Raw genomic sequence first — 24,412 nt, 5'->3', positions numbered from 1 at the left:
TGCACCCCAATATTAGCACACAAAAAAACTGGAGGTGAACTGGTTAATGGCACAATTCTTAATATAGGATTGGAGTAGTGGAATATATAACTTTTTAATCTGGGATGATGGGGTTGTTGTATCAGAACTCATTTTTGACATGGTGCCACTTCTCCTCTGGGCAGGTGCCTGTAGGGTGGTAGCTTGGTGGTATCTTAGCGAGATATTTATATGTCAAGAGCCTTTGTGTCCTTTCCAAATGCAGTTAGGCATCATGAGGCACACGCTGAAGAACATTTGGTCACTTGCTCATGAAGGTTACATAGTTTTTGTACCAAGCCAGTTGTGGGCCACCACATTGCTGGTGGGGTCCAGGACCGTGGCTACCCTAAAGTCTTGAATGTTTAATCTTTGACCCCTGTTGTCCAGAATGGAAGCACCATCTGAAACCCAAAGTCTTATCCTCTTCTCACACTTGGTTATTGCTTTCCGTCATTGTGGGGTTATGTTGGGAAGATTTCCCTATGTATACCTCCAATGGAGGGCTCTGGTGTGTGCCTTTTGTAATGCTATACAGTGGCATATGTTGCCAGTAGAACCTCATTGCAAAAAATGTATACCGCATTGTGTACTTCTGTATGGAACAGATTAGTCTACTGAAACATGTAAGAAAGATATAAGATTGACAGCAGAAAAAGTCCACATAGTCCATCTGCGCTTATATTATTATTTATCTTAGGATAGACATGTGTCTATCCCAGGTGTGTTTAAATTCACGTACTGTCAAGTTCCTAACCACATCTGCTGGTAGTTTGTTCCAAGTATGAAGTACGCTTTGGGCCCGAGCACCACATACTCGAAAGGTCCACAGCAGGCTCCAACCAAACCAATAAAGACTGCACTGCCCAGTGAGTCCGCATTGGAAAAAGTATGCCCATGTATAGAGGTCCTATGTATGCTAAAAGGAATCTCTTTTGGCATTCACTTGGTTAGTGGGGCTATATGGATACGTGTGCATTATGTGCCGGGAGCTTTCCTGGCACATACACCAAATGTGTGACATAAACACAGTGTAAACAGAGCCTTGCTTATGTGCACTTTTTATACTGGTTCCTGAGTGGGTATGGATGACCACCTCCTAGAGCCTGAGAGTGCACATAAAGACTACAGTAGTGCCCTGTTAGCAGTGGATCCTATGATTGCTATAGACCATGTAAGACTTCAGTGATTAAATGGGCACCACACTGGATTAGATGAATGGTGGCCATCAGTGGAGGTGAGTAACCCAACCAATTGGTGCCCACAATGAGAAAGGTATAACCAACTTTACAGTGTCCGGTCAGTGGAGGATTCACATGATTTCTGTCAACCATGTAAGACTTCGGAGCTTAGATTGGCACCACATTGGATTAGATGAATGGTGGCCGTCAGTGGAGGTGGTTAACCCTACCAACTGGTGCCCAAGATGAGAAGGGTATGTCCAATGAACAATTATACGACTATACTTTTATATTTCTGCACTAATTGCTCTTAAATAAATTTTTGGGCAAAAATACAGGAAATTGCCTTTAATATTTCTATTGATTAATCTTCCTCCAATCTTTGGGGAAATCTGCAGACTTGTTAGTGCACGGTCTTTCTGGTCACTAGACTCACGTCATATGAGCAGGTAGGTGCATCTGTTATCTCAGTGATGCCAAATGCCCAGAGGTCACTCTACGGTTCACAAGGGAAACATCTGATGAACCTTGAGGAACATTTACCGATCTCCGACCTATGGATACAATATATGAACATGTTTAGTTTCTTCACCCAAGATCAGGGCCTGAGATGTAACTTCTTTTTCCTTCGCCTCTGTCAGTTGTAAACCTATAGCAGTAGGTTGAAGTGAAGGCCTGTAGCTTCAGGCTACCGCCTCCATTAAATTGTATAATTTGAAGACGCTGGCCCACAAGTTTTCTCCCAGTATATGAACATCTTTCATCTTTTGAAAGTGTCTTATAAACATCTCTCTTGTCTACTCCTCATTGAACAGAGAAGTCCACCATTCTGTCCATAGCTATGATAACAAATGGGAAATGGACCTGGTCTGTACAAGGATCAGGGCATGCTGGGCTGATGCATGGAATATAGTCTTCTCCTGGTCCATAAATACCAATACAATAGAGTCTGCCTATTGGGTCCTCATGCCCTGGCACATAGTCCTTATGTGAATATTGCCCCTGGCGATCTGGACTAATTGCTTTAGGGAATGTCCCATGTGTGGTGGGCCCGTCCACATGTCTTACAGCCTAGCCTGCACCATTTTGCGTACTTCTTTCAATAGAGACCCGTGGGAAGCTATGCTACACTACACAAATGATTGCTCAGGCCTGGAAGAAACCACCTATCCCATTCTCGGATCTTCTCACACAATTAGATAACTGTATGACTAATGAGCAGCTCACTACTGTCCTCGTTGATACTCAAATTTGACCAAGATATGGGCCCATAGGTTGCCTATGCCACCCAAAACTGTCCACCTCCTGCTTCTTGCTTGGGTAGCGATATAATCAGGGATGTACACTCACCTAAAGAATTATTAGGAACACCTGTTCTATTTCTCATTAATGCGATTATCTAGTCAACCAATCACATGGCAGTTGCTTCAATGCATGTAGGGTTGTGGTCCTGGTCAAGACAATCTCCTGAACTCCAAACTGAATGTCAGAATGGGAAAGAAAGGTGATTTAAGCAATTTTGAGCGTGGCATGGTTGTTGGTGCCAGACGGGCCGGTCTGAGTATTTCACAATCTGCTCAGTTACTGGGATTTTCACGCACAACCATTTCTAGGGTTTACAAAGAATGGTGTAAAAAGGGAAAAACATCCAGTATGCGGCAGTCCTGTGGGCGAAAATGCCTTGTTGATGCTAGAGGTCAGAGGAGAATGGGTCGACTGATTCAAGCTGATAGAAGAGCAACGTTGACTGAAATAACCACTCGTTACAACCGAGGTATGCAGCAAAGCATTTGTGAAGCCACAACACGCACAACCTTGAGGCGGATGGGCTACAACAGCAGAAGACCCCACCGGGTACCACTCATCTCCACTACAAATAGGAAAAAGAGGCTACAATTTGCACAAGCTCACCAAAATTGGACTGTTAAAGACTGGAAAAATTTTGCTTTGCCTGATGAGTCTTGATTTCTGTTGAGACATTCAAATGGTAGAGTCTGAATTTGGCGTAAACAGAATGAGAACATGTATCCATCATGCCTTGTTACCACTGTGCAGGCTGGTGGTGGTGGTGTAATGGTGTGGGGGATGTTTTCTGGGCACCCTACTGCCAATTGGCCATCGTTTAAATGCCACGGGCTATCTGAGCATTGTTTCTGACCATGTCCATCCCTTCATGACCACCATGTACCCATCCTCTGATGGCTACTTCCAGCAGAATAATGCACCATGTCACAAAGCTCGAATCATTTCAAATTGGTTTCTTGAACATGACAATGAGTTCACTGTACTAAAATGGCCCCCACAGTCACCAGATCTCAACCCAATAGAGCATCTCTGGGATGTGGTGGAACGGGAGCTTCGTGCCCTGGATGTGCATCCCTCAAATCTCCATCAACTGCAAGATGCTATCCTATCAATATGGGCCAACATTTCTAAAGAATGCTATCAGCACCTTGTTAAATCAATGCCACGTAGAATTAAGCTAGTTTCGAAGGCAAAAGGGGGTCCAACACCGTATTAGTATGGTGGTCCTAATAATTCTTTAGGTGAGTGTATATCCCTCTCCACTATTCCTTGTCTTTTTTCTTTCCTCTCTTTCTAGCTCTACTCTATTACTTTTTTCTTCATATCAATAATGTTAGTCTTTGTGTGTATGGCATCTATAAAGAGACTCTACATTATGTGCTTCATGCGGTTATGCTTAAACTGGATTGTTTAATCCCTTGTTCAACCCAGTGAGGCTACTGATTGTGCCGTACTTAAAAACATTAAAAAAAACTCTGTATTTTTTTAAGTAAAATTGTATAATTTGATCTGAAGCTCGTGTAGAACCCAATATATAAAGTTCCTGAGATAGATACAAGATAGATAAAAAATAAGTAGATATATAAATAGATGATAGATTCCCATTCTTTATCCAGTATTATTCTAGTTGGCAGTATAGACAGGTACAGGTGAGCTGGAGCAGTGGGTATAACAAGATGAGTCACGTTGGCAGCACATCGCATGCTGCGTGGCTGCCGGACAGGCTCCAGGTGAAGCATGGACAGGTGGTGGCAGCTGCCAGCTCAGTGCACATGACTTGAGATGTTCAGCATTAGATTTAGCTGAGAGCAGATATGCACTCAATGGACACAATGTTCTCAGTTATTAACAGACAGATGAGTGGGTTGCTACGTTATTGCGGAATTATGACTGTTTCTATAATAGTACCACATACCGGATTACATTTCACAAATATGGTAGTCTGGAAAAGTATCTGCCCATCTTCCAGAGGTCTCTTAGTATTGCATATTAAATATACTCTCCAGTATACAGGATGGACAACTACTTTAAAGGGGTTCTCTGGTTTCATAATGAATCTCCAAACTTCCAAACACTGAATATTTTTGCCCCATACAAGTACCTATTTTTTATGTCACCGCTTTCCTTCCACTGTTCTCGGCATTACTGCATCCGGGCAGGATGTTTACATGCAGAACTTCCTGTTTTATCAGCTTCCTGCTGGGTTTGCTAACCAATCACAACATGCTTTGTTCTATAATGTTTTACAGGGCTTGTTCCAAATAGCTAACACGGAAAGAGGAGATGTAGGGGGTATGACTACTGCAGGGAGAGCAGTGTGGCAGGCAGAGAAAGCCCTGAGAAACATTACAGTGCAAAGCATGCTGGGCTTGGTTAGAAAACCCAGCAGGAAGCTGATGAAAAGAGGAAGTTCTGCATGTAACCACGCTGCCAGGATGATGCGGAGAACAGAGGAAGTGCTGAGATACAAAACAGGTATATGAGGCAAATCTATACAGTGTGTGGGGTACTCTGCACAGAAACAAATTCATTATGAAACAAGAAAACCCCACGCATTGACATGGAGAGAGCAGTGTTGGGCTATTCTTCCTTCCATATATTTTAGGGACCTTCTCTTTTCAGTGGCTCCAATAAGTTATATACCAGGTTCCTTGCATAAGAATACTGGAGTTATCCCACAGTTTTGGGCTCAGTTCTCGAAGCTGAGGGTTTGCAGGTTGGTGGGGTTTGGGAGTCTGTGCAATCTCTCCTCTCTTTGTCAGGAAGTAGATGGTGAACCTCCCACATACATGAAGCAGTTTTATTTTGATAGTTCCTGTTCTCTTTTTCGCAGTAAAAAACGTACCCCCTACCCGGACTCCACTTGGCTAGAAAATCTCATTTTATTGTCGACACCTCCTCCTAAACAGTTGTCTTAAAATCTATTCTGGATTGCTACTTGCTCATGCTCCCTCCAAATCTTCTTATCTTTTGGAATAGGAGTCAGAGTTGCACACCACGTTCTCAAGATCACAGGTTACTGCTATTCTCTCATTGTCTCATGGTATCTCTCGAAGTGTAAAAGTACAAGAGAATTCCTTCAAAACTGTTTCAAGATGGTACAGGACTCCGGTCCATTTATATAAAAACAACATTTCTGATACTGATCTCTGCTAGAGATGTGAAGCAGAGGCTGGGACAATGTCTCACATGTGGTTGCATGGTCCACTTATTCGCAGTTTCTGTTCAGTAATAGAATCTACAGTTATTAAGATATGTCCCACTTAGATACATCTCACGCCCAATCTGGTGTTTCTCTGGCTCCCACAACCTGGCTTTAGATTCCCCCTTATCTATTGTCCACTCTTAATACCTCTTCTTTGGAGAGATAAATCTCCACCCATGAGGGGGTTGTGGATAACTAAGACTCATGAAGTATGCCTCCTTGAGGAGTTCGCAGGTTGGGAAAGTAAAAATAGTGCTCGATATCTTCATGTTTGGCAGCTGTGGTTGGATTTTATGTAGGGCAGGGTCTAAGAAAGAATTTGTAGATTTTGCCTCATCTTGGCAACCTTTTATTTCTTTTTATTACCTGTTTTGGGCTTACTATCAAGACCTCACAAGTAGACTTTAGGGCCGAATTAGACTATTGTGCTTAACATATCTTCATTACCTTTGGAGTAATCCAATTCGTTTTCAATAGACTCTGACTCCAGGAAGTTTCCTTTGTGTTTTTTCTATGTTTTTTTTGTATCTCGGGTGGTTAAGGCTTCACAGGTCATTTTCTATAGCTACAAGTATAGAGGTGGTATGTCTGTGTCATGGTAGGGAACAGTGAGCCCTGAAATCCACCCGCACTACTTGTATGATCGGTTCTAAACAACGGCCCGCAACTGGAAGTCTGTCCCTACTTAACTAACGTGCAGGGGTCTAAGCGGTAACAATGCAAGGATAAAATAACAAAGTGACAGGCACCAGGGAAAATACCCAGCTACAACAGAGTAAACAGAGGGACCGAGTCAAACCAGGAGAGACAATCAGAGACAAAATCAGAAACCAAGAGCAATATGATACCAAAGCCGGGTCAATACCAAGAAGTCAAGTCAGCGTCCTAACCGTTAGACCAGGGGTGAGCAACCTCCGGCACTCCAGCTGTTGGGAAACTACATCTCCCATCATGCACACTTGCTTGGCTTTTCTCTAAACTCCCACACAAGTGGAAGGAGCATGCTGGGAGTTGTTGTTTCACAACAGCTGGAGTGCCGAAGGTTGCTGATCCCTGCGTTAGACAGATACAGAGTCAGAATACCATGCAAGAATTTCTCATCTTCCAAATTCAGCCATTTGCAACTTCAGTTTCTTGTTCAGGAAATACAGTGGCTTAAAAACGGATTAATCCCCCTTAAACTTTTCCACAGTTTTTCACGTTACACCCACAGACTTAAATATATTTTATTGGGATTTTATGTGATAGACCAATGCACAGTAGCAAGTATGTGTGTAGTGAATAGAAAATGGCATGCATTTATATTCAGGCCACCCCTGAGTCAATACTTTGTAGGACCACTGGATTTTATTTAGGGGTATCAGAGTACAGGGACCTGAATGAGGAATATGGGGAAATATAATCTGATGCCTGCCAATTTTCTGTCAAGGTTGATGGGCATCTTGCATAGGAAATAGGCTCCACAGGTGGCCCAGCCTCAAATTGATAACATTTCACACCTCCAGCAGCCGGACTGGAAGCAAGCTTCTCTGACAGGGCGACCCCCCTGCTGGGGGCCTGAGCTGGTCAACTGCATCATAGAAACCCCCCAGTCTGGGACCATGAGTTTATAAGGGTTTATGAAATTACTATACGTCTTAGCACCATACCATCTACATCTTCGAGATCCCGGGAACGAGTAAACATTCCTCTGTACCTACCTCGCATATAGGACCCAGGGAAGAGAAGATATGGAGAACTCATAGTAGAAGCCAAGTAGCAACGCCGTGTTTGGTCTCCAAATATACCAGGGACCTGGCCAGATCCATTGGTACCAGAACTACCTCCCTAGGACCTCACAGTAAGGAGTTATGATCCATATTGGGTTTTTGGAGCTTAACTACCAGACCTAAATGGAGGGGGAGTGGGACCCTTCCAGGGGGTGGGAGAGGTGTGACCGACCAAGGGTTAATTGCCCGTGTGGGGCAGTAGCCATTGTTTTTTTCTAAAGGGAGGTCACGCCGTGTATAGTGTTGGAAGAGACTAGGAACCCCAAGTGTTGTGCCATTCCGGAAGTCACGTGGGCCACCCACTGTCACTCCTCGTGTGGACAGGGGGTGTCTGTGTAATACTTTGCCAAGCTGACCTTACGTGCTCCCAGGGGGCGCTGAACGTCAGGTCTTGTTGAAAGTGAAGAGACCGTACTGCGTGATCCCGACGTAATGCACTCCACACTTTCCAGATTTTTAATTATTAAAAATTTGGAAAACCATGTATCATTTTCTTTTCACTTCACACGTACTTGCTACTTTATGTTGGTCTATCACATAAAATCCCAATAAAATACATGTAAGTTTGTGGGTGTAACATGAAAAAAATGTTGAAAAGTTCAAGGGATATGAATACTTTTTTGTTTTATTGTCAGCCATATTGGCGGTCTCTGGGGTGCTTTTTCTTTGACCCAGTCAATCAAAGGTGCCCCCAACCTTCTTTCCCTGTAATCGGATCTCCTGGTAGCCAATCACAGGTCTTAGGTTATTCCCTTCAGTGACAACTAAGCTCCGCCCATGAGGGGCAAGAGTCAAAGCTGAGGTTGTGAATGATGCATCATGGGAAATAACTAACAAAGAACAGATTTAAGTTTTCAATGCCAGCTATCACTGGTCTCTATGGTGTGGATGGGGGGGGGGGTCATCAATGCAACATCATGGGATGATGGGAGTTTTCCTTTAAATCTTTTCTATTTTGCTCTTCATAACATTACTCATTCGCAGCCTGTATAGGAATTTTCCGATCCAGTTAGCATCCCGGAAACTTTGAGTGTAGAAGTCAGAGAGTTTATTTGCAGTACCGTAAGATCTTCTGATTGCTGCCTCTTCTTGAGCCAAGTGTAATCTGTTTGCCTTAAGTCACATCTGCTGCTGCCCTCCCCGGGGACCTCCCTGGTTTATTGCTACATTACAAGTTTGTTTGAAGAGGTGATGGATTATTCTGTTGATATTTACTATTCTTTTATCCGAGCCAATGGGAGCGGCCGGCGGCAGATGTGGCTTTACGCGCATCAGACCCAAGACATAGAATCGTCAATATCTGTTACACCGTTCACACGCAGCCTATAATTCCCAGTTTGCTGTAGGGTCGCAAATTGACAACAGCTATCTGGAGACAGCTTATTTTTAGCTGGGCAAACAGCGAGGATGAATTGTTACCAATTACACGTATGTGATTGACTGTGGCTTCATCCGCCTCACTCCTAGAACTCAATCAGTTCAGAGGAAGTTTAGGAAAGTCTATGCAGGCGACATGTCGGAGACTAGAAGAAATTAAAGTTTTCTCCAGTAATTAAAAAAATTAATAGTGGGAGATCTCCATCTATCAGGGTCTCTGGAACACTCAGTATGTCCATGCAGATTAGCTTAATGAACTCAACGGCCACCATGTAATTGTCACAGTCCCTCCCGTGACAGAGGTGAGAAGATCGGGTAGACTTGCTGCACGTGAGTCTCTCTGTTTTCCTCTTTGTATGTTGTTGTTTGACAGGATCTCACCTCTCCTCAGGTGCTGCTTGTTATTAGTGATGAGGCACGATTTAGGTCGGCCTCACACTGCTGACCATGCGATTGATATTTCCTCTTGGAGGTGCTAGAGCTTGTTTGTCTTGGATCTCCTCCTTCTCCATACATCTCTAAGCTAAGTACAAGTTGCCTTTTCTGTTTGTTGTTCTCTGGTGTGTTTTGGTTCTAGGCCTCAGGGAGACGCAGGTTTCTACATCTGGGAAGGAAACAGCGGTCTCAACTCCTGATACCTATCCTAGGGCTTGTCAGTTTTAGCAGGGCATAGGTATCCGGCGTATGAGCATTTCCACCATCAGAATCTGCTCATACTGGCAGGAGTTAGGGAAAGTCCTAGGGATTACTAGGAGGTCACCATCCCTCTTCCTTAGCTTTTGAGGCCTAGACTGTTGTCTATTTCCTTTTGTGTGTATTTGGTGTTTTCCCCTCCCCATTACCCGTGACAGTATCAACTGCCCAAAAAACAGTTATTCTTTGTGTTTTTCAGTGCAGCTATGGATACTGTTTCTGGACTGGTTGATCATATGCAGGGGCTGTCTTTGGAGGTAGCTGACCTCCGTACGGCCATTGCACAATTTCAGAGACAACAGGCGGTCGGTTCCGGCAGCGGGAACCAAGCCTGCTCTGAACCTAAGGTTGCTCTTCTGGATAGGTTTTCCGGGGGAAGTGACAACTTTATTTGGTTCAGGGAGTCGTGCAAATTATATTTTAGACTACTTCCTAACTCTTCTGGGGACGAGAGTCAAAGAGTGGGGATTATTATTTCATCACTTAAAGGTGACGCTCAGTCTTGGGCTTTCTCCTTAAAAAACCGGATCACAATCCCTCCGGTCGGTAGAGGAATTTTTCAGAGCTCTGGGACTTATTTACGATGACCCAGATCGGGTTTCCCTGGCCGAATCTAAGTTGGGTGGTTTGCGGCAGGGAGAGCGTTCTGCAGAATCCTATTGCTCTGAATTTCAGGAGGTGGGCAACTGATATGGAGTGGAATGACCCAGCTCGCCATAGTCAATTCTGTCGAGGGCTGTCTGAGAACCTGAAGGACGCCTTGCTATTTCACGAAAATCCAGAATCATTGGAGGCGGCCATGTTTCTAGCTGTACGTATTGATAGACGCCTTAGGGAGAGATCTAAAGTTCCTCTCGCCCGATACGTACTATCATATGGGGAAGCAGTCTTTTCTGACACTCTGGGTAAAGAGACACTCGAGCTCATGTCTGGTGATGAGCCAATGCAATTGGGGCAGGTCATTTCCTTTAGGGTTTAGGGTTAAGAAAAGAGTTTGCTTTTTTTGTGGTAATGGAGGAACTTTTGTTAACATATGTCCTTATGTTAAACATCAAGGTGAAAAGGGGAAAAAAAACTAATGTGTTTAGTCCTCTTCTCACTCTTGGTAGTGTGGGTGGGGAATCTGAGAATGTACTTTTGTCATTTACCGGTAGTACCCGATTTCTCCTGCCTGCCAAGGTGGCGCTAGACACCAAAACAGTGGAAATGGAAGTATTTATTGACAGTGGGGCAGGGGTTAACCTAGTGGATGGTCAGTTTGTCCGTATGCATGGTTTGACAACAAGCGCATTAGACAAAAATATTTCTGTGTTTGCTATTGATTCTGCCCCTCTCTCTCAAAAGTGTATTTCTCAAATGGTGCAGGACATTCGCCTAAAGGTGGGAGATTCTCATATTCAATCCATTTCATGTTTTGTGCTGGAGGGTTTGCCTGCTCCTCTGGTGCTAGGTTTACCATGGTTAACCAAACATAATCCTACTATTGATTGGCAAGCGAGACAGATTCTCGATTGGAGTGATTACTGCCTTAACAACTGTCTCAGTATGTCATTTTCTGTTGTAACTGCTAAAATGTTACCTCCTTTCCTTTTAGATTTTTCTGATGTTTTCTCTGAGAGTGGAGACCAGGAGTTCCCTCCTCATCGGGTGTATGATTGCCCCGTCAACCTTATACCCGGAGCTATATTGCCAAAGTCTCGGTTGTATAATCTTTCTGAACCCAAAAGAGTAGCCATGCGAGAGTATATCACAGAGAGTATGGCTTAAAAGGTCATATTAGACCATCCAAATCACCAGTGGATGCAGGGTTCTTCTTTGTTAAAAAATAAGGATGGAACTCTTAGGCCATGTTTGAACTTCCGTGCATCCCCTTCCTTTGATCCCAGATTTATTCAATCAAATTTTCTGCGCCAAGATGTTCTCTAAGTTGGATTTGAGGGGGACATATAATCTGCTAAGAGTCAAGGAAGGGGACGAATGGAAAACGGCCTTTAAGACTCCTGAGGGTCATTTTGAGAATTTGGTCATGCCTTTTGGTTTAACCCAGGCATGTCCAAACTGCGGCCATCCAGCTGTTGCAAAACTACAACTCCCAGCATGCCTGGATAGCTTACAGCTATTAGGGCATGCTGGGAGTTGTAGTTTTGCAACAGATGGAGGGCCGCAGTTTGGACATGCCTGGTTTAACCAATGCTCCTGCTGTTTTTCAACACTTCATCAATGACATCTTTCATCATCTGGTGGGCAGGTTTGTGGTGGTTTATCTGGATGATATTTTAATTTATTCCCCTGATATGGAGACGCATGAGGATCACGTGAGACAGGTCTTACAGATCCTAAGAGAGAATAAATTGTATGCTAAGATGGAGAAGTGTGTGTTTGCGGTCACAGAACTGCCATTCCTGGGGTACCTAATCTCATCTTCTGGTTTTCGTATGGATCCAGAAAAAGTCCGTGCTGTGTTGGACTGGGATTGACCCGAAGATCTGAAGGCACTCATGCAATTTTTGGGGTTTACCAACTACTACTGTAAATTTATCTTGAATTACTCAACTGTTGTTAAACCATTAACTGATATAAGAAAGGCGCAGATTTCTCAGTCTGGTCTGAAGAAGCATTACAGGCTTTTTCAGCGATAAAGGAATGTTTTGCTTCTGCTCCTATTCTGGTGCAACCTGATGTGTCACAACCATTCATTGCGGAAGTTGACGCATCAGAGGTAAGGGTTGGAGAAGTCTTGTCGCAGGGTCCTTCTCTTAGCAAATGGCACCCTTGTGCTTTTTTCTCTAAAAAACTCTCTTCTGCCGTTAGAAATTATGATGTAGGTAATAGAGAGTTGTTGGCCATTAAATTGGCTTTTGAGGAATGGCGTCATTGGTTGGAAGGAGCGATTCATCCCATTACTGATCACAAAAATCTGGCTTACCTGGAGTTGGCTAAACGTCTGAACCCAAGGCAGGCCAGATGGTCGTAGTTTTTTACTAGATTTAATTTAATTTTTACTTCTCGCCCTGGGATTAAAAACCTCAAAGCGGGTGCCTTGTCGCGTGGCTTTCCCGGGGAAGGGGGAGGGATTCGGATGATCCTGCTCCGATATTGGCTAATGGGTTGGTTGTATCCGCCCTTTATCCTGAACTTAAGGCAGAGGTGTTGGAGGCCCAGGGAGAGACACCCGATTCCTGTCCTCCAGGGTAGTTGTTTGTCCCTTAGGAACTACGACACAAGGTGTTTAAAGGGAACCTGTCACCTAAAAAAACGCCTCCCAAACCACCAGCATTACCTTAAAGTAGCCGGCAGTATGTTTCTAAAGATCCTTTTCTTCCTCCGGCCAGATGCACCAAAATCTTGAAAAACAAACTTTAATCCCCTGCATGCGCTATCAAACAGCAGAGTTTGAAGTCAAGGGAGCAGCGGCCTCCTCGCTTCAGGTCAAGATACCCACACCCCCTTTCCCTACCCCATCGCTTTTTATTGACAGCCAGCAGATAGTTTTCAGCTGTACAGCAAAGCCGGCCGAAGCCTAACACATAAGCCCTGACGTCTCTATTAAAGTGCCTGCACATTGCTGTATACCGCTGTTAGGTAGTTTTCAGCGGCTTAATTCGCAGGCTCCCGGGTGAGTGCGCATCAGAACGATCACGTACGCGGCTGTCAATCAGAGGTGAAGAGGCAAGGAAAGGGGGTGTAGTTATCCTGACTTGGAGAGGAGGCCGCTGCCCCCTTGACTTCAAACTCTGCTGTTACATAGCGCATGCAGGGGATTAAAGTTCATTTTTCAAGATTTTGGTGCATCTGGTCGGAGGAAGAAAAGGACATTTAGAAACATACTGCTGGCTACTTTAAGGTCATGATGGTGGTTTGGGAGACGTTTTTTAGGCGACAGGTTCTCTTTAAGGAACATCACGATACTGGTCTTACGGGATACCCTGGGAGCAGATCCACTGTGGATCTCATTTGCCGGAGATTCTGGTGGCCAGGGTTACGTAAAGGTGTTGAGGGCTATGTGGCAGCTTGTGAGACTTGTGCGCGTGCTAAGGTGACTCATACTCAGCCTTCAGTATCTCTACTTCCCTGGTCTATTCCATCCCGACCCTGGACTCATTTGATTCTGGTGGTTGTTGACCACTTCAGCAAGATAGGGCACTTTATACCATTATCTGGTGTACCTAATGCCAAAACTCTCGCTCAAGTGTTTGTGTTTATACAGTCCCTGACAAAAGTCTTGTCACTTGTGTACAAATTGACCTGAAGTGCCGCTAAAATATATTTCTAATCAAGATTTTGTTACAAGAAATGGGTCATTTTAATCCCAACAGCTTTTGTAATAATGTTTCAGTGCAAAACGAAACTGACAAAAAGTATTCTAATATTCACAGCTTGGTAAAGCCCATTGAGTCATGTTTTGCCAAGACATAAGTGTTGTCGCCTTGTCATATGAGCTTCATCTGTGACTAATAACGGATCAATTAGGTCTCAGGTGTGTATAAAAAGAACCCCAGTACACTAGACCTTCACATCAACTGCAACTAGACCTCTGAAAACATGCCTGAAATTCACCCGGAGACAAAAGTGTTGATTATCAAGAGGCTGAAGACCAGAGCCACTGCTGATGTGGTAGACACCTTCAATGTGTCTCAGCGTCAAGTTCAGAGGATAAAAAAAAGATTTGAAGAGACTGGAGACGTTTTGTACAAGGCCAGGTCAGGTCAGGCCAACCCCACAAGACAACTGCTCGAGAGGACTGTTTGTTGGCTCGAAAATCCAAGGCCAGACCATTTTCCACTGCAGCAGAGCTCCACGAGACCTGGTCACCTGAAGTCCCTGTGTCAACCAGAACAGTTTGATGGATTCTGTTTCGAAATGGCCTCCATGGTCGAATCAGTGCCCATAAGCCAGCACTAAACAAAAGACAATTGAAAAACCGTTTGGCATTTGCCAAGGCCCACAGCCTGCTAAAAGGCTGGAAGCTGGAAAAGTGGCAGAAGGTGGATTTTTCAGATGAATCTTCTGTTGAATTACACCACAGTCACTGCAAATATTGCAGGAGACCTACTGGAACCCGCATGGAGCAGAGATTTACCCAGAAAACAGTGAAGTTTGGTAGAGGCAAAATCATGGTCTGGGGTTACATCCAGTATGGGGGTGTGCGAGGGATCTGCAGGGTGGAAGGCAACATCAATAGTCTAAAATACCAAGAAATCATAGCTACCTCTTATATTCCCAACCATAAAAAAGGCCACATTCTGCAGCAGGATAGTGCTCCATCACATACTTCCATCTCCACATCAAAGTTCCTTAAGGCGAAGATCAAGATGCTCCAGGATTGGCCAGCCCAGTCAGCAGACATGAACATCATTGAGCATATGTGGTGTAGGATGAAAGAGGAAGCATTGAAGACGAAACCAAAGAATATTGATGAACTCTGGGAGGCATGCAAGACTGTTTTCTTTGCTATTCCTGATGACTTCATCAATAAATTGTATGGATCCTTGCCAAACCGCATGGACGGCATACATATTAGGACATCGTCAGACATCATCCACAACTCCATCCTCCGTCAGGCAAAACTCCCTCCTACCTCAGACTTTAGACAAAACTCCGTCCTCCCTCATCCAAAACTCCATCAGACCTCAGACAAAACTCCGTCCTCCCTCATCCAAAACTCTGTCTTCCCTCAGACATCAGCCAAAACTCCGTCCTCCCTCAGACATCAGCCAAAACTCTGTCCTCCCTCATCCATCAGCCAAAACTCTGTCCTCCCTCATCCATCAGCTAAAACTCTGTCCTCCCTCATCCATCAGCTAAAACTCTGTCCTCCCTCATCCATCAGCTAAAACTCCGTCCTCCCTCAGCCAAAACTCCTTCCTCCCTCAGACATCAGCCAAAACGCCGTCCTCTCTCATCCAAAACTCCGTCCCGCCTCATCCAAAACTACGTCCTCCCTCATCCAAAACTCCGTCCTCCCTCAGACATCAGCCAAAACTCCGTCCTCCCTCAGCCAAAACTCCGTCCTCCCTCAGCCAAAACTCCGTCCTCCCTCAGCCAAAACTCCGTCCTCCCTCAGACATCAGCTAAAACTCTGTCCTCCCTCAGACATCAGCTAAAACTCTGTCCTCCCTCAGACATCAGCCAAAACTCCGTTCTCCCTCATCCAAAACTCTGTCCTCCCTCATCCAAAACTCTGTCCTCCCTCAGACATCAGCCAAAACTCCGTCCTCCCTCAGACATCAGCCAAAACTCCGTCCTCCCTCAGACATCAGCCAAAACTCCGTCCTCCCTCAGACATCAGCCAAAACTCCGTCCTCCCTCATCCACAACTCAAAATACGCCCTACTACACACACTCTTCACCTGACGGAGCTGCTAAAGAGGCAAAAGACCTGTGATGACGTCATGACCATGTGACGAGTCACGTGTGTGGGAGGGGTCAGATGTGCACAGCAGCTGGTAGAGTGTACAGAACTGTAGCCATCAGATAGAGCTGTGTACTAGAGATGTGTGTGTAACCTGCATGTAGCAGTGCTGTGTACTGTGTAGCAGAGCTGTATGTGTAACCTGCATGTAGCAGAGCTCTGCACTGTGTAGTAGAGCTGTATGTGTAACCTGCATGTAGCAGAGCTGTGTACTGTGTAGCAGAGCTGTATGTGTAACCTGCATGTAGCAGATCTGTATGTGTAACCTGCATGTAGCAGTACTGTGCACTGTGTAGCAGAGCTGTATGTGTAACCTGCATGTAGCAGAGCTGCATACTGTGTTACAGAGATGTATGTGCAACCTGCAGGTAGCAGTGCTGTGTACTGTGTAGCAGAGATGTGTGTGTAACCTGCATGTAGCAGAGCTGTGTACTGTGTATATAGAGCAGTGTGTGTAACCGCATGTAGCAGAGCTATGTACTGTGTTACAGAGATGTGTGTGTAACCTGGGAACTATAAAAAATAAATAAATAATAATTCAGATCACCCCCCTTTTCCCAAAATGAAAATAAAAGAACTAAAAAAATACACATCATGGGTGTCGCAATGTGTAAAAACACCCATTGTATAAAAATATATTCCCCATACGGCAAACAGCAAAACAGAAGAAGAAGAAAAAAGAGTCCAAATGTCCGATTCGCCGTTTTTGGTCGCTTCATTTGCTACAAAAATTTAAATAAAAAGTGATCAAAAACTCTTAAACACCCCAGAATGGTATCAGTGCCCCACAAAAAAGTGAGCCCCCAACCAGGTCCGTACACATAATTACAAAAAAATTATAGGGATCAAAATATGGCGACAAAAAAATAAATCAGATTCTGGAAATCTCCTGTCACTCCGAGTTACTCAGAATTGGTGGCCCTAATTAATAAATACATGTAACATGAATGCATATATGCCGCTTTACACAAAACTACATCACAAGTGTAGCAGAGCTGTGCACTGTGTAGCATAGCTGTATGTGTAACCTGCATGTAGCAGCGCTATATACTGTGTAGCAGAGCTGCATGTGCACATGAACATTGTTGGTCAATTCCGTGCACTGGGGAGAGCAATTTGCAGTCCCCAATGCACGGGCAACGTGCGTGCAGCGGCCGGGACAGATCAAGTTGAATGGGTCCGTGAACATGTTCTACTTTTTTGCTGTGTGGAGGCATGGCCAGAAACACCACGGAAGCACTCTGTAGTGCTTCTGTGGGGATCCGATCCGTGTTTCTGTTCCGTTCAAGTGAATGGGTCAACATCACGGATGCGGGATGCACACGGCTGGTGCCCTGGGTATTGCGGAACCGCCGTATGTGGTCCACAATACGACCACAGGCACACAGCGGCCATGTGCAAGAGGCCTTACAAAGATGGGATTTATGGTGCACATCCTCTTATGCTTCCCATATTCCACAGATTTATATCACACAGCTACTTACAGTTGTGCTGATAAGTTTACATACCCTTGCAGAATTTATAATTTCTTAAAGGGGTATTCTCATCTTCCCTTTTCATACTTACCTTCCTTGAGCGTGACAATCACTTCCTGGATTCTTCTCCCGGCCGGGCCGCGCTTGCGCAGAAGACTGAAGATTTTCTCCCGGCCGGGCCGTGCAATGTCCTGAACGCGCGCACCGCCGCGCATGTGCCATGGTGACTTATTCCTGGCCTGTATAGTACAGAGTCGGCGTGCGCGTTCGCGGCTCTGTACTATACTGGCCAGGAAGACGTCATCATGGCGCATGCGCGTTCAGGACATTGCGCGGCCCGGCCGGGAGAGAATCTTCAGTCTTCTGCGCAAGCGCGGCCCGGCGGGATTCGACAGGAGAGGTGGCCGTAACCAGGGGAGACCAAAGACAACATCAGGTAAGAGGGGACTTATTTTCTAAAAAAGAGTGGGAATTGGGTAATAAAATGTATTTAGAAAAATTATCACTGTCAAATCATTAACAGATGTAACAGTGATCATTAAGATGAGAATACCCCTTTACCATTGTGCAGAGATATGAATGATAACACGGACACTTTTCTCTCGCTCATGGTTAGTGGTCGGCTGAAGCCATTTATGTCAAACAACGGTGTTTACTCTTTATAAATCATAATCACAACACAAACTCCCCAAATGACCCTGATCAGAAGTTTACACACCCCAGTTCTTAATGCCATGTATTGCCCCCTTTAACATCAATGACAGCTTGAAGTCTTTTGTGGTAGTTGTGGATGAGGCTCTTTATTTTCTAAGATGGTAAAACTGCCCATTCTTCCTGTTGAAAAAAAAAAAGCAATTCCACCACAGTTTTACGGGATTTTTATTTACGACATTCGATGTGCCATAAAACTGACTTTACTTTTATTCTACAGGTCAGATCGAATCCGGCGATACCTTATATGTATAGTTTTCCTTGCATTTTAAGGCCTCATGCACACGACAGTACGGGGTTCCGTTGTTCCGTGATCCGTGTCCGTTTTTTCTTCCGTGTGTCTTCTGTGATTTTTGGAGGATCCACAGATTTGAAGGAAAGTAAAAAAAAAAAGTCGTTTTGGTGTCTGCCTGGCCGTGCGGAGCCAAACGGATCCGTCCTGACTTACAATGCAAGTCAATGGGGACGGATCCGTTTGACGTTGACACAATATGGTGCAATTGCAAACGGATCCGTCCCCCATTGACTCCCCCTCCCTCCCCTGTATTAAATTCATTGGTGGCCAGTGCGGCCTCCCCTCTCCCCCCCCCCCCCCCCGATCATTGGTGGCAGCGGAGAGTTCCGATCGGAGTCCCAGTTTAATCACTGGCGCTCCGATCGGTAACCATGGCAACGCTACTGCAGTCCTGGCTGCCATGGTTACTTAGCAATTTTAGAAGCATTATACTTACCTGCGCTGTCTGTGACCGGCCGGGCGCTCCTCCTACTGGTAAGTGACAGGTCTGTGCTATAAGCAATGTGCCGCACAGACCTTTCACTTAGCAGTAAGAGGAGCGCCCGGCCGGTCACAGACAGCGCAGGTAAGTATAATGCTTCTAAAATTGCTAAGTAACCATGGCAGCCAGGACTGCAGTAGCGTTGCCATGGTTACCGATCGGAGCACCAGCGATTAAACTGGGACTCCGATCGGAACTCTCCACTGCCACCAATGAGGGGTTAATTGTGCGGATCACAGCCCCCTGTAAGAGATCGGATCCTGCCAGGCAGCAGGGGGCAGACCCCCCTCCCTCCCCAGTTTTAAATTCATTGGTGGCAAGTGCGGGCCCCCCCCCCCTCACCAGCATTAAATGATGAAAGTCAATGGGTCCGCAGAAAATCACGGAAAACGGAACAACGGACACGGATGCACACAACGGTCGTGTGCATGAGGCTTTATAGTGATAACATATATATTTTTTTTTAATCTGATTTATTTTTTTGTCGCCATATTTTGACCCCTATAACTTTTTTGTAATTATGTGTACGGAGCTGGGTTGGGGGCTCATTTTTTGAGGGGCAATCGGAACTTTTTACTAATATCATTCTGGGGTGTTTAAGACTTTTTGATTACTTTTTATTAAAATTTTTGTAGCAAATGAAGCGACCAAAAACGGCGAATCGGACTTTTGGACTCTTTTTTTTTCTGTTTTGCTGTTTGCCGTATGGGGAATATATTTTTATACAATGGGTGTTTTTACACATTGCAACACCCATGATGTGTATTTTTTTAGTTCTTTTATTTTCATTTTGGGAAAAGGGGGGGCGATCTGAATTTTTCTTTTTTTTACACTTTTTTATAGTTCCAAGGTTACACACACATCTCTGTAACACAGTACACAGCTCTGCTACATGCGGTTGCACACACTGCTCTATATACACAGTACACTGCTCTGCTACATGCAGGTTACACACACATCTCTGTAACACAGTACACATCTCTGCTACACAGTACACAGCACTGCTACCTGCATGTTGCACATACATCTCTGTAACACAGTACACAGCACTGCTACATGCAGGTTACACATACTGGTCTGCTACACAGCTCTGCTACATGCAGGTTACACATACAGCTATGCTACATGCAGGTTACACATACAGCTCTGCTACACAGTACACAGCTCTTCTACATGCAGGTTACACATACAGCTCTGCTACATGCAGGTTACACATACAGCTCTGCTACACAGTACACAGCTCTGCTACATGCAGGTTACACATACAGCTCTGCTACACGGTACACAGCTCTGCTACATGCAGGTTACACATACAGCTCTGCTACATGCAGGTTACACATACAGCTCTGCTACACAGTACACAGCTCTGCTACATGCAGGTTACACATACAGCTCTTCTACACAGTACACAGCTCTGCTACATGCAAGTTACACATACAGCTCTGCTACATGCAGGTTACACATACAGCTCTGCTACACAGCACTGCTACCTGCAGGTTACACATACAGCTCTGCTACACAGTACACATCACTGCTACATGCAGGTTACACATACAGCTCTGCTACACAGTACACAGCTCTGCTACATGCAGGTTACACATGCAGCTCTGCTACACAGTACACAGCTCTGCTACATGCAGGTTACACATGCAGCTCTGCTACACAGCACTGCTACATGCAGGTTACACACACATCTTTAGTACACTGCTCTATTTGATGGCTACAGTTCTGTACACTCTACCAGCTGCTGTGCACATCTGACCCCTCCCACACACGTGACTCGTCACATGGTCACGACGTCATCACAGGTGCTTTGCCTCTTTAGCAGCTCCGTCAGGTGAAGAGTGTGTGTAGTAGGGCGTATTTTGAGTGAGGGAGGACGGAGTTTTGGATGAGGGAGGACGGAGTTTTGGATGAGGGAGGACGGAGTTTTGGCTGATGTCTGAGGGAGGAAGGAGTTTTGGATGAGGGAGGACAGAGTTTTGGCTGATGTCTGAGGGAGGACGGAGTTTTGGATGAGGGAGGACGGAGTTTTGGCTGATGTCTGAGGGAGGACGGAGTTTTGGCTGATGTCTGAGGGAGGACGGAGTTTTGGCTGATGTCTGAGGGAGGACGGAGTTTTGGCTGATGTCTGAGGGAGGACGGAGTTTTGGATGAGGGAGGACGGAGTTTTGGCTGATGTCTGAGGGAGGACGGAGTTTTGGCTGATGTCTGAGGGAGGACGGAGTTTTGGATGAGGGAGGACGGAGTTTTGGCTGATGTCTGAGGGAGGATGGAGTTTTGGATGAGGGAGGACGGCGTTTTTGTCTGAGGTCTGATGGCGTTTTGGATGAGGGAGGACGGAGTTTTGGCTGATGTCTGAGGGAGGACGGCGTTTTGGCTGATGTCCGAGGGAGGACAGAGTTTTTGATGAGGGAGGACGGAGTTTTGACTGATGTCTGAGGGAGGATGGCGTTTTGGATGAGGAAGGACGGCGTTTTGGATGAGGGAGGACGGAGTTTTGGATGAGGGTGGACGGAGTTTTGGCTAAAGTCTGAGGTAGGAGGGAGTTTTGCCTGACAGAGGATGGAGTTGTGGATGTCGTCTGACGATGGCCTAATATGTATGCCGTACGCATGGATGCTGTCCTTCAAGCTCATGGAAGTCATACAAGATATTACATTTGGATCTCACAGCACCACTACTTAATTTGCTGACATATTTTTGGATTTGCAGTAAAGTTGTTCAATTTCTGTATAGGCGACAAAACTTTTGTCTTGCCAAAATTTGACCTGTCTTGATTAAATGATAAATCTTTTTTCAGTGAAACTAATTTATTTCAGTGCATTAAACATCATTTGGGAGGGCTTTAGCTTTTCATATGAGCCATTTCTAACACCAATTGATTAATTAAAAGTCAGGTTAATAGCAGGAGTTTCTACAAAATAGAGAAGCGACAAGACTTTTGTCAGGGACTGTAGTGAAACTACACGGCATTCCCTCTGATGTGGTGTCTGATAGAGGGACTCAATTTGTTTCCAGATTCTAGAAGGTGTTCTGTACTCGTCTGGTAGTCAAATTGTCCTTCTCTTCTACCTTATACCTAAGTCGAACAGGCAGACTGAGCACACTAACAAGACTCTGGAGACTTATTTGAGATGTTTTGTCTCCGAGAATCAAAAAAAAGTGTGGTCTTCATTTTTGTCGTTGGCCGAGTTTTCCATAAATAACCGTAGACAGGAGTCCACTGATAAGTCGAAGTTTTTTGGTGCATGTGGGTTCCACCCGCAGTTTGGACCATTTCATGGTACTGAGACTTCTGTTATACCTGAAGAGTTAAGATTCTCCTCTTCGTTGTCATCTATTTGGCAGAAAATTCTAAACAATTTAAATAAAATGAGCAAAAAGTATAAACGTATTGCTGACAAGACGTATGAGTGGTCCAAACCTTAGAGTGGGTGATTCTGTGTGGATGTCCACAATAAACATTAAGTTGAAGGTACCCTCTTAGAAGTTGGGACCAAGGTTTATCGGGCCATTATGAATACGGTGGCTTTTCGTCTTGAACTTCCGCAGACTTTAAAAGTTCATAATGTGTTTCACAAGTCATTGCTGAAGAGATATGTCAAACCTGCTGAACTGTCCTCCCTGCCACCCCCCCCCCCCCCCATCATGGTGGATGGTAATCTTGAGTTTCAGATTGCCAGAATAGTGAACTCACGTATTGTCCTCAGTATCTTGTGCACTGGAAGGGTTACGGTCCAGAGGAAAGAATGTGGGTTCCGGCGACCGACATGAATGCTAGTCGCCTTGTGAAGGCCTTTCACAGGGCGCATCCTGATAAGTTCGCTCCTGGGTGTCCAGAGGTCACCCGTAGAAGGAGGGGGGGGGGTACTGTCACGGTCCCTCCTGTAACAGAGGGGAGAAGATCTGATAGCCTCACGTGAAGCAAGTCTATCTTTCCCCTTCCCCAGACTTGCTTCACGTGAGGCTGACAGGTGTTTTCCCCTTCCCAGTGACAGTAATACTTAATTCTGTCTGTGGTGGCACTGGATAGTGGGTTCCCAGCTGTAAGACGTACTATGATCACCTTCTGATGCAAAGATGTTTACAAAGTGGCCATCCCTTTTAAAGGTCAATTGGTGGCTTCCAAAAGCTAGGGCCCATTGGAATCGCAGGTCCACATTTATCAAAACTGACCATACTGCACACAGCGTAGCTTATAGTTTTCTAGAACAGTTTAGGGAATGAAGATGTGCTCTAGTTGATTGTACACCACCATATTACATCATGTATAACCATCGATGGTGCCCTGCTGCATTGTACCTATGGGTCACTGATTTCACATGGAGGTTTTTCCAAATAATTCCAACAGAAAACGAAGGGGCTAGCGCTGTCAGATGAGGTTTTATGTATATAGTCCCCCACCTTGAAGAATTACTTCCTAAAATAGAGCCATAGGGCGGCAGTTGATAACGGCACACGGAACATCTTGGAATCTTGTGTACTGCTCTACCATGTGCAAAATCCACCAATATTCCAGCCCCATCGTCATATGGGATGGAAATGTCCTATTTGTTTGTGGACGGTCATATTTCTGGGCCTGCCACCATGGTCTTCTCTGGAATTTGATCTGCAGAACAAGGGGGTTCTTGATCCATTTGGAACGCCAAGACGGCGGAGACATAGACTGGTGGGCAGACACGTGCACATCTCTCAGTGGCAGTCTACAAAATTCACGGAAAACATGGGTTACCTCAGGATTCACTCTTCTCCATTTACAGACCTGCCACCGTCTTAACTTGCAGATTAGCAGGCATGGGACCCCTGTTCTCCTGACAGGTTCAACCCTTCTACCTCATTGAAATTTTGCATTAGCAGCAATTATGAATCCATATGAAACTGAAGTGTCTGGGTACAATACGGTCAGTAATATGGTCATACTTCCTTAAAGGGCATCTGTCAGCAGCTTTGTGCTTATGAAACTGGCTGACCTGTTACATGTGCACTTGACAGCTGAAGACATCTGTGTTGGTCCCATGTTCATATGTGCCCGCATTGCTGAGAAAAATAAAGTTTCAATATATGCAAATGAGCCTCTAGGAGCAACAGGGGCACTGCCGTTTCACCAAGAGGGTCCACTTTTTCTGCAACTGCCACCCTCTCTCTGCACTTTGACGGGACCAGAGATGATGTTTACACTGCCTGACCCTGTCAATGAAAGTGCAGAGGGCGCAGCATTTGCAGAGAGAGCAGAGCTCCTAGGTGCTCATTTGCATATATTGAAACTTCATTTTTCTCAGCAATGTGGGCACATATGAACATGAGACCAACACAGATGCCTTCAGCTGCCAAGTGCACATGTAACAGGTCAGCCAGTTTCATAAGCACAAAGCTGCTGACAGATGCCCTTTAAGGAAGTATGACAATATTACTGGCCATATTGTACCCAGACACTTCAGTTTCATATGGAGGCAAAAATTATGTCATACTCCACCGACTGCCAAATTA

The sequence above is a fragment of the Bufo gargarizans genome, chromosome 1, assembly GCF_014858855.1.
Source record: "Bufo gargarizans isolate SCDJY-AF-19 chromosome 1, ASM1485885v1, whole genome shotgun sequence".
NCBI lineage: Eukaryota > Metazoa > Chordata > Amphibia > Anura > Bufonidae > Bufo > Bufo gargarizans.
This window is presented reverse-complemented; position numbering follows the sequence as displayed.